Raw genomic sequence first — 10,499 nt, 5'->3', positions numbered from 1 at the left:
ACTTGCATATCTAACATACTGCGTGAAATCTCGTAGTAAAAATAGTTATTTTCTGCTTGATTATACACCATTTTATGAAATGGCAAAAAGAAGCTGCTGAAAACTGCTTATCTAATAAAAAAGAGCCAATGGAGTAAATTAGAAAGTCAAAAGGGGCCTAAGCTTTCGATCCTAGCAGAATCTTCGCGTCGGAGGCAAAATGAAAAAAAGAATGTTTTTTTTTTTTTTTTTTTCATTTTGCCTCCGACGCGAAGATTCTGCTAGGATCGAAAGCTTAGGCCCCTTTTGACTTACCATTTTATGAAAGATAGAAATATAATTATATAAAAGGCAGATTTGTCATTATGATACATACTGTATCAAATCTTAGCTTCCTTCTTCAGTCATTGGGCCCGGTCATTCGGTAAGGTAGTATCAATGAAAGATTTACAAATTTCAAGTCTACGATTTTTGCAGATTTACTTAAATATATTTGTTCGGTGTTTATAATCTTTCATTTTATTGTTTATATATCCTGTTTTTTGTAATCCTTATTAGCCTTTTATTTAGATGTTAAACGTCGATCGACCTATGTTACAACCAACTCCGATATTCTCAGTTCGAATAGCAAGTTTCAAGTTGTTTATTTTATGAAAGGTACCACCTGGTTGACAATTTATGTTTATTAATGTTATATTCATATCATCTGATTCATTTGACCTAACTACAATGTCATTAATCATTCCTTTGAATTTAGATTTGAAGGCCATCTAACGTGTAAAAGTTTTTGGTAAACGTTTCACAATGTGACTCATTTCCATATCAGATTCTGTTAATCTATTTTACAAATATTTTGGAAATTGTATTTGATTTGTAATCATTGTTATCATATTTCATTTGTATTTGTTTATATTTATAATGTATGTTTTATTTGTATTTGCTTATAATATTGATAATGGAAATGAAAAATAAAACTTGAACTTGAACTTGACTAAAATCATAAGCGAGCATACAAATCTTAGAAAAAGGATTATATCGTTTCTTTGTAAATATTTCGATGCTGCTTTAATTTGTAAATAGTTATCACACACTCTTGGTTATTCATGTTTTCAATGTAAGATATAGAATATTCTTACGACTTAAGTGGTAGCCTATCAGAAAAATATAAACAATGATTATTCCCTTTCATTTTCAGGTAATTCCACACTTGCTGAATCATTTTATATCAACAAGACAAACAAGAAAACAAATTTTGAACGTGATGAAAATGTTTTATAGAAATATACATCCACTGGAACGCGTCTTTACTCTGTACCATCCACACGAGACACACAATGTTTTTAGAGTATGAACAGGAATAGCTGGCAACAGAAACAATGAGGGGATTTCCAAAACAAAGGATGTCACACGCAATTTGTATGCTCTCTACTATTCATAACTTATATTAAAAAAGTATACCGTAATGTGTTCTACACAGCAAAAACTGTGGTGTTAACCGGTGTACATAGATAACCACACCAGTTATTTTACACCGGTGTTAAATTGGTGGTGTTAGTTTTACATCTATAGGTGTTATTACAACACCTATGGTTGTTACATTTACACACTTTGGTGTTATATTCAATCTCTAGGGTGTTATTTTAACACCTCAAGGTGTGGTCCTCTATTAACACCAATTGGTGTTAGTTTTAACACCACATTTTTTACAGTGTATGGTTATCCTTGTTTTCATAAAATGTACCCCGAAGGTATATCTAATATTAAACAAAAGGGAAATAGACAGTCAATCGACAATCAAAATCAAATACAGCTGCGTATTCAAAATTACTTGTGAATATAATATTGGTATTCGATATACGCTTCGTGATGTTGTAGAGACAAGCTATGTAGAAATGTGTATTGCAGCTGAAATGATCGCTTTATATCCAATGATCATGCATTATGACGTTCATAAAATTATCATTCTGATGGTGATAAAGCTTCTGCGACGATGGTTCGATAGTATTTTCTGAACAAGCTGTATATAAATAATGATTACATATCAATGCTATTCCATATCGTTTACAAGTACATATAAATTGATTTGAGAATCTTTTATGATTTTGGGTATGTTACACAAGTTTGAGGTGAGTCAGACGCTTATATATGATTATTATTTTGTTTAATTTTACGATTCATTTGACTTGTTTGAAGTAGTTTAGAATTGTACTCATGTATTTTTCTTAGTGTAATTGTGATGCTAAAGGAGTCGGAATATTTGTGTAGTGGTCATTTGGGTTTAAACAAATTCAACAACAAAGTGATTAGGCTGAACGTATTAACATACACCTTTCTCAAGATTTTGATTTTTTATTATGAACTCACATCTTGAGGATGGAGAGGCAAAACAATAAGGTAAGCTTCAACGTAGTACTTTATTTTGATTGGTGTACTGTAATCTTTGAAAAAAACTTGATCTCTGTATCTTGACAATAAACTGCTATTATACATTGGGAAATAAAAGCATTTATATACAACTCGATATTCCTGTGTTCATAGCATGTTTTTGTAATATTGTACACTGCAAAAACTCAGGTGTTGATTTAACACCAGCCCGGAATCTATATATGTCCACACCAGAGAAGTATTGAAACACCAGTTTTGAATCAAACCCATGCTGTTTTAATACTATTTGATGTTGTATAAACAGTTATTTGGTGTTAGACCGAAACCAAACTGGTGTAGTTTTACACTTCTTTGGTGTGGACATATATAAATTTCGGGCTGGTGTTAAATCAACACCGGTGCTTTTGCAGTGTAATATTTCCTTGTTCTGTCAATTTATGACAAGGGGGGCTGTCAATTTATGACAAGGGGGGGACAACAGCGTTTAAAGCAATTAAATGAGTGTGATGTGTTTCATGAATGAATAGGCTCACAACACAATCCAAGCGAATTCTATTCCAAGATTACTTACCTCAGCAGCGATCACATTGATTGCCTGACCTAGTAAACACTAAATGCTCTGATGTCAAGACAGTCTTGTTAGAAACATATATAGACACGAAGATCAACAACACTTTGCCCACATTTTGGTAATTTACCAGAATGTACCGTAACAGGGACCGTCAGCGTTACCTGGAAAATAATTGGGAAACAGCAATGAGAAAGAGAGCGAGAGATAGGGTTAAGAGAATGGCACATGTTCGATTCCACAGCAGCGTAACCCAACGAGGTCGTAGCAACTGTATTTAGCTACTCAGAACAGTAACTACCTGCAGTCGCCAAACTCAAATTGAAAATACTGAAACTTGTATGAAACCGGTATTTAATCTCAATAATGGAAATAATAAATACAAGTACCCACGCAAATTTATTGCTTTGACCTTGACATTGAGTGCTGATTTATTTGTTTAAACCTTCATTGAAGTAGTATCAATAATAGCATCTGCTTTACTCCATCTCAATATCACAAAGAAACAAAATACAGAAAGTAAATGTATCACCTTAACTTGTTCTAGTTCATCGTTACAGACTATCAATACTGTGCTTATGAGGGAGTATTTCAAAGTAAAAGCTGTGACGAAATAATCTTCATTAGCACTTCCCTGCATGGAGAGACCAGTAACGAGGAGGGTGTTTATTAATCGATCTGTAACCACTGCACTTTGTCATGAATTCAAGGTTACCAGCACTCTGGTCCGTGTAATCTTGCAGTGACTTACTTGTAGGTCTGATCCTCGAGATGCTGTGAATCTATGACGTCAAGGCCAAGAGGAATTCCTGGACGGGTACACTGATAATCTGTGAATGAAATTGCAAGAATGTGTATGCGTAACCCATAAGGGATGTTTTCAAATTGATCGGTATACATTTTCATATCTTCTTCACTACCAAGAACAGTTTAACAGTTTAAATACAATACCTATCCTACACCTACACTTTCATATTTAAATTTGTTTGGATATCAGTTCGATTTATTAATAATAATAATAATAATGGTGGCTACTTATATAGCGCACAGGTCCACCTTTCGGTGCTCATGGCGCTTCAAGGAAAATAAACACAAAACACAACAATAGAAAACAAACAAGAATAGAATCTGAATTCTTCTGAATAAATACAATATTAAATTGTTAATGGGAGATTAAATAAGTTTTCAACTGGGACTTGAATGTTTCTGTTGATGAAATTTGGCGTAATTGGATAGGCAGTTGATTCCATAGCTTTGGTTCTATAACAGAGAATGCATGGTCCCCCCATTTGTGTTTTGTTCTGGGTGTCTGGAGCAATAGAGCATCAGATGATGAGCGAAGACTACGCGAAGGTTGATATTTTGAAATAGAGCTGCTGAGATATGTGGGGAAGAGAGAATAAATTGAATGATGTATTAGTAAAAAAAAATTGAAGGTGATTCTTTTACCAACAGGCAGCCAATGTAAGGACTGGAGGATTGGCGAGATGGAGTCATACTTTTTAGTGTAAGTTAGGAGACGGGCAGCAGAGTTTTGTAGACGTTGAAGTTTTGTCAAATCTTTTTGTGGGAGGTTACAGAACAATGAGTTTGAAAAATCTAAACGGAATGAAATTAAAGCATGGATGAGTATCTCGGCTGCAGGTTTAGACAGTGACTTTCTGATGAAACTCAAATTACGTAGTTGATATCTGACATTTTGTTGGACTTGAGTGATATGGTTGCGAAAAGTCATTTCCTGATGAAATATAACCCCAAGATTGCGGGCTGTTTTAGACGGAGTGATACAAGAGCTACCAAGATGGACATGACATGACTGAAAGTCAATTTTACTAAGCATAAACTTCGATCCAAGTATTAAGAATTCTGATTTATCATCATTCAGTTTCAGGCAATTAGATACAAGCCATGTCTTAAGGTCTTGTAGACATGCTTCAAGTTTTGTGATAGCAGAGTTCAGTGATGACATTGAGGGTTGAAAAGACAAATAGAGTTGTATGTCGTCGGCATAACAATGGTGTTTTATGCCATGTTTACGAAATATCTTGCTGATTGGTTGCATATAGAGGGAATAGAGCAGTGGACCTCCAACAGAGCCCTGGGGTACCCCAAACTTCAGAATAGTTAAACCTGAGATAGAACTACCGATTCTAACACATTGAGATCGTTCTGATAGATAGGATATGAACCAAGCAAGGGAAGTCCCCTTGATACCTAATGAGTTCAGCCTTTCAATTAGGATAGTGTGATCTACTGTGTCAAATGCTGAACTCATATCAAGCATAATGAGTGCTGTAATGTTGCCATTATCCATTTCTCTATAAATAGTATCTGTTAAGTTAACTAGTAGTGTTTCTACACTATGACCAGGCTTGTACGCGGATTGATGTGGGTCAAGTAACTCATTATCTTGTAAATATGATGTTAGTTGTGAGAAAACAACCCTTTCCAGTAGTTTACCTAAAAAAGACAGGTTTGATATCGGGCGGTAATTTTTCAAACACTCTTGATCTAAGCCTGATTTTTTTAGCGTCGGATGGATGACAGCTTTTTTACAGACCTGTGGTACAACTCCCGAACTAAGACTTGTATTTACTATTCTAGTAATGACAGGCAACAGAACTGTGGAACATTTCTTAACCAAATCTGTTGGGATTGGGTCAAGTTCACATGATTTGTTTGGATAATTTTTTATTAATACTTCAATCACACTGATAGTGACAGGTCGAAATTCCCTCAATTCTGACTTAATTTCGCTAACAGTGTCATTTGAGTGTAAGGCAGGAGTTAAAAGGCACTGCCGGATTGTTAGAATCTTATCTACAAAATACTGATCGAAGCAATTTGCTAGCTCAGCCTGATCACCATGAGTGAGATGTTCTGGTAAAGGAGATTTTTGTTTCCTGTTAAGCAAATCATTGGCAACTTTGTACAATTTTTTTGTGTCTTTCACACAATCCTCAATCTTTTTCGAATGGTATTGTAACTTAGCATTCTTTATCAAAGTATTGACACGTTGCTTTTGGTCACGATATATCTGCTTGTGAATCTCCAACCTTGTGGACCTAAATCGTCTTTCAAATTGTCTTCGAATCAATTTTTCTTGAGTAATTTCTGGGGTGTACCAATCGGTATTGGGGTGAATTGTAACCTGCAGCTGCTTCTCAGGTGCCAACTTATCAAGAGCAGAGCTGAGTAAGGTATTATACATATCCACTTCTTCATCGACACCATTAACATGTAAACAACCTGATATAAGAGACTTAACATGGGTGTCATCTGCAAACTCTTTCGGGTCAACAGATTTCAAATTTCGTGTTGTTACTATTTTCTTCTGGTTGGTTTGTTTTGGAAGGCCTAATTCGCACATCAGTGCTGAATGGTCAGGTATGCCTTCTTCAACACAAATATTACAAAGGTTAACAATATTCTCATTATGGGTCATGAGCAAATCTAGAACATGGCCACGGTTATGGGTTGGCTCATTAATATGTTGAACCATGTTGTAGGCTGTTAACAACTCAGAAAATGATTTAGAAGTAGGAGTTGACAAGTCCATTGGTATGTTGAAATCCCCTGCAATCAGCAAGTCAGAAGAACACAGGAGCTGTCCATCAAGAACATTAGAGAATTCCTCCAAGAAAGTCTGAAACTGTGTTGGAGTAGGTGGACGATACACATTTATCAGATGCAAGACTTTATGTTTGTGATTGAGCGACATTTGGATCATTTCAAATGATGTTATATTCGGAGAGTCCAGGATTCTGACATCTAGTTGACTCTTGAACAGCACAGCTACCCCTCCTCCTCGTTTACCGGCTCTGGGAATGTACTTGAAGGTAAAGCCGCGTGGTGTCAGCTGACCAATCACAGCAGCATCGTTCGGTGTGAGCCAGGCTTCACAGACAGCAACAATGTCCAACTCATGGTCAAGAATGTAGTCGACAAGTTCAGCAGTTTTGTTCTTCACCGATCTTGCATTTAACATAGCAAATTTGATGTTTTTACTTGAAAAGTCTGTATTCAAGTGAGTTCTTTTTAATTTCATGGAGAGTTTCTCTAAGTTATCCCTATGCTGTCTTCCTGCTCTCTTTCATCTGTGTGTCTTCTTAACTCTGTTAATCCGCAGTGCAGTAATTTGCTGCCAAGTCTCATCATCAATCCGAAGGGTCTTGCGAGGCAGACTTATGTTGACATTGTAGGGGTTAAGTTGTAAAAGTTCTGTAACACTATACTTGTACATACATTTTGTATTGTTATCAATCATACATGTATGATCCTTAGATACATTAGGAGAAGGGCCAGGGTTAATTTCAATATCCCCACTGGTTAGTAGTGTTAGTTGAAAAGTGGGGCTTGCATTCTTATAATACATGCTTTTGAGTAACCTTTTTACCCTCAAAGACATATCACTACAATTCTTCACATTAGGATATGCATTATAAGTGCATGGGGCTGTATAGATGTGACAGGCAGCCCTACATGTATATGGAAGAAGAGTCAGAATTAGACTCATAATAAACAAACACCTCATTCATTCCATTGTATTTACCTTTAGTATCACTTAGTTGTGAATAGGCCCAGAGCTTAAGATACTTAGTGGCTCTTTCAGATACAATAGGGAAAAGGCCTATTCATAATAGTGCAGTTGAGTGCACAAGCATATGCTGTACATGAACATGAAATCTGTAGTATGGCTACTGTACAATCAAGAAGTACTCAGAGAGTGTACAAACCTCAAATCCAAATTACTGATTTTCGTCCAAATTTCTGAAATACACGACACAAAAATGGTCCAGGAGATTCACAAAGCATATACAATACAGGTAACACACAATTATAAGAATGATATTCCAGAATAACTCAAGAAAATGACAAAACTTAGAGCACAGAGTGAAAGGCAGCCACGCAGGGCGCTCACTCAAAAAGAAAAAAAAAATTAGCAATAAGCATATTTTCATTCACTTTTCCTTCTTAGGGGAAGCAAAAGCAATTTTTTAAACTACGAAACAGTTATGTAGTCGGGTTTGAAAATAATTATTCCTAATTGATACCAAAAGTGCAAGTGAAACCTGTACGTATGATGTGTGATTTGAGTTTTGTCAGACGTGCATCAATCAAAAATGATTATTTTCGTCTGGGACCGACCATTAACGTCACCATCCGAAAGATGTGACCAGGGCTCGAACCCCGAGAACCTATGTATCAATTTGTAACTTCCCCACAGCCTGGATTACAGGCGCACGCCACAACGCCCAGTTACGGTTTTCACACCATTTCGCGACGTAGAGGGCGGTACAATTACAATTAGCAAAATGTTTCCTCAAACGAGCCTCTATGTAGACAAGGGTTCAGTTGCTGCTTGATTTTGATTGGCTGTTGATCAGCGTTACCATTGGATGGCAATGTTGCCATAAGGCTGGGTTCACATAGAAGTATACTATTCGGGTATACAGTGCACGTTTTCGAGGGCACGCGAATAGCTTGAATCGAACAATAGGATTTCCTAATACCGGGTCACATGAGAGGGCACTATACAAAAATGCCGTATAGCTGCGTATAGTATAGTATAGTAGGAATCGTACTCTTTCGTGCAGCGTATACAGACGTGGCAGGTGGTGTTCTGAATTTCCCTATAATATTTAATGTGTGCGTTGGTTAAATGAGGTAAGTTCAAATGAAATGATTTCTTGGTACTCTTTTTGTTGAAATTTCTAGCACATGCCGTCATATTTAAGTTATTCAGCACTTCAGAGTTTATTATATGATTTATGTGGGCTCTGCATTTTTCGTTCTGTCTTTTTTGACCTTGAAATGACTGAAGATACAAGGTCAAAAAGGTCCGCAGCGAAGGCTACTTGACCTATGTTGTTGTGTATCGCTGAGTCATGTTTAATTAATTACTTAATTATTCTTATAATAAGTCGATAATAATGTGGAAATAGATTTCATTCAAGAAAATATCGTTTATAAAATGATTTATTTATTATTTCACTTTTGCTATGATTTCACAAAGCTGGGATGGGGGAGTAGAATCAAGCCCCCCCCCCCCTAAAAATGACGTCATCAAAGCAAAAATAGGAATGATTGATAAAATCAATTAGGCTGATACAGGTTTGAAATCTTGATATATAAATTTGGAAACATAGCTGCAGTATTTCCAATAACATTCCTCAACCCCCCCCCCTCCCCCAAAATAAAATTTTAGTTTTTAGTGTGTAAAATCATATGGCGCAAATAAGCCCATCTCGACGGACTGGCTGAATTAACCCCATTAAAAAAAAATCATTAAAAGTTGTATTACATAGAAGTTTAATAATTTGCAGAGGTGACTTCTCTGCTTGAAGTTAGTCCAAAACAAGCTTATTTTCGAATCTTAGTAAGTTATGTAGAAAAAATATGATTTCTTTTCTTTTTTTTCAGAAATTAACTTTATAATTATGTACCTCCTCAGCCTCGGCCAGTAGGAGAAGAGCCAAATCTTCTTCGTCTGAAGTATCCATTTTGAATATTAAAGTAAGACACGCGTGCTACCTTTATGTGACCCGCCATGCCCGTATAGCGTATAGCGAATGGCAAATAGCGAATACCGTATACCGTATACTTCTATGTGAACCCAGCCTAAGGAGCCAAGGATTCGGTATATGCACACTGTAACGATAAACAACGTCTGTTGTAACCGTGTACTTTTTAAGAGTAAAGGGCATTGCATTTTGGTAAAAACTAAATAAAATCACAATAATCGATGTTAAAGGGGCCTTGAGAAAGAAAATAAGATTATTGAGAGGGCATGCTATATCTATAGCAGAAGAAAAAAAAGGAATTACTCAGAGTTGCAACGGTTTGATAGGCAACATGTTTATAGTAGACCGGCCAAAACGATTTTTATACTTTGAACGGCAAAATTTGTTAATGCTTGCTAATACTTGGCATCCCAGCTAAAAGTATATATGCATTTCAAATTTGAATATTACACAACACATATATGGCACAGTGAAACATAAAATCGCGATTTCCTCAAAATAAAAGTTTGTGAAAACTATCAATAGTTTGAAGTTTTTTACGCAACTTAAATTCTTCAATTTAAATTCGGTTATCCATCGAATGTATAGCAAATGTCCTAATGCCACAAATATTAAAAGAATTTCAAGTAAGATGGACGATATCTTATTTTATGTTATCCGAAAAGACAATGCGTATTTTACCATTTGTGCATTTTGAAAGAAAAATTGAAAATACGGTACATTATGTCCAAAATTACATGCATAAGTACATACTAAAACGAGTTTTTATACTTTGGATATCAAAATTTGTCAATTGTTAGCATCCCAGCTTTAAGTCTTGCAGAAATACTGAGGATTAACGTACGGGCAGATATTAAGTGCACTTTTGCGTGAAAGTGTCATTTTTAGCATAAAATCTGAAAGAATGTCGAAAATCACGAATTTTTATATTTTGACGGAATATGTAAAAATGTTTGATTATCTTTGATATGCGATCCTTTTTTATTTGGAGTTTCAAATTATAAGTCTATTAAATATACATTTCAAATTTGAATATTACACAC

Source organism: Lytechinus pictus, chromosome 6 (assembly GCF_037042905.1).
Source record: "Lytechinus pictus isolate F3 Inbred chromosome 6, Lp3.0, whole genome shotgun sequence".
Lineage (NCBI taxonomy): Eukaryota > Metazoa > Echinodermata > Echinoidea > Temnopleuroida > Toxopneustidae > Lytechinus > Lytechinus pictus.
Note: the sequence above shows the minus strand (reverse complement) of the source record.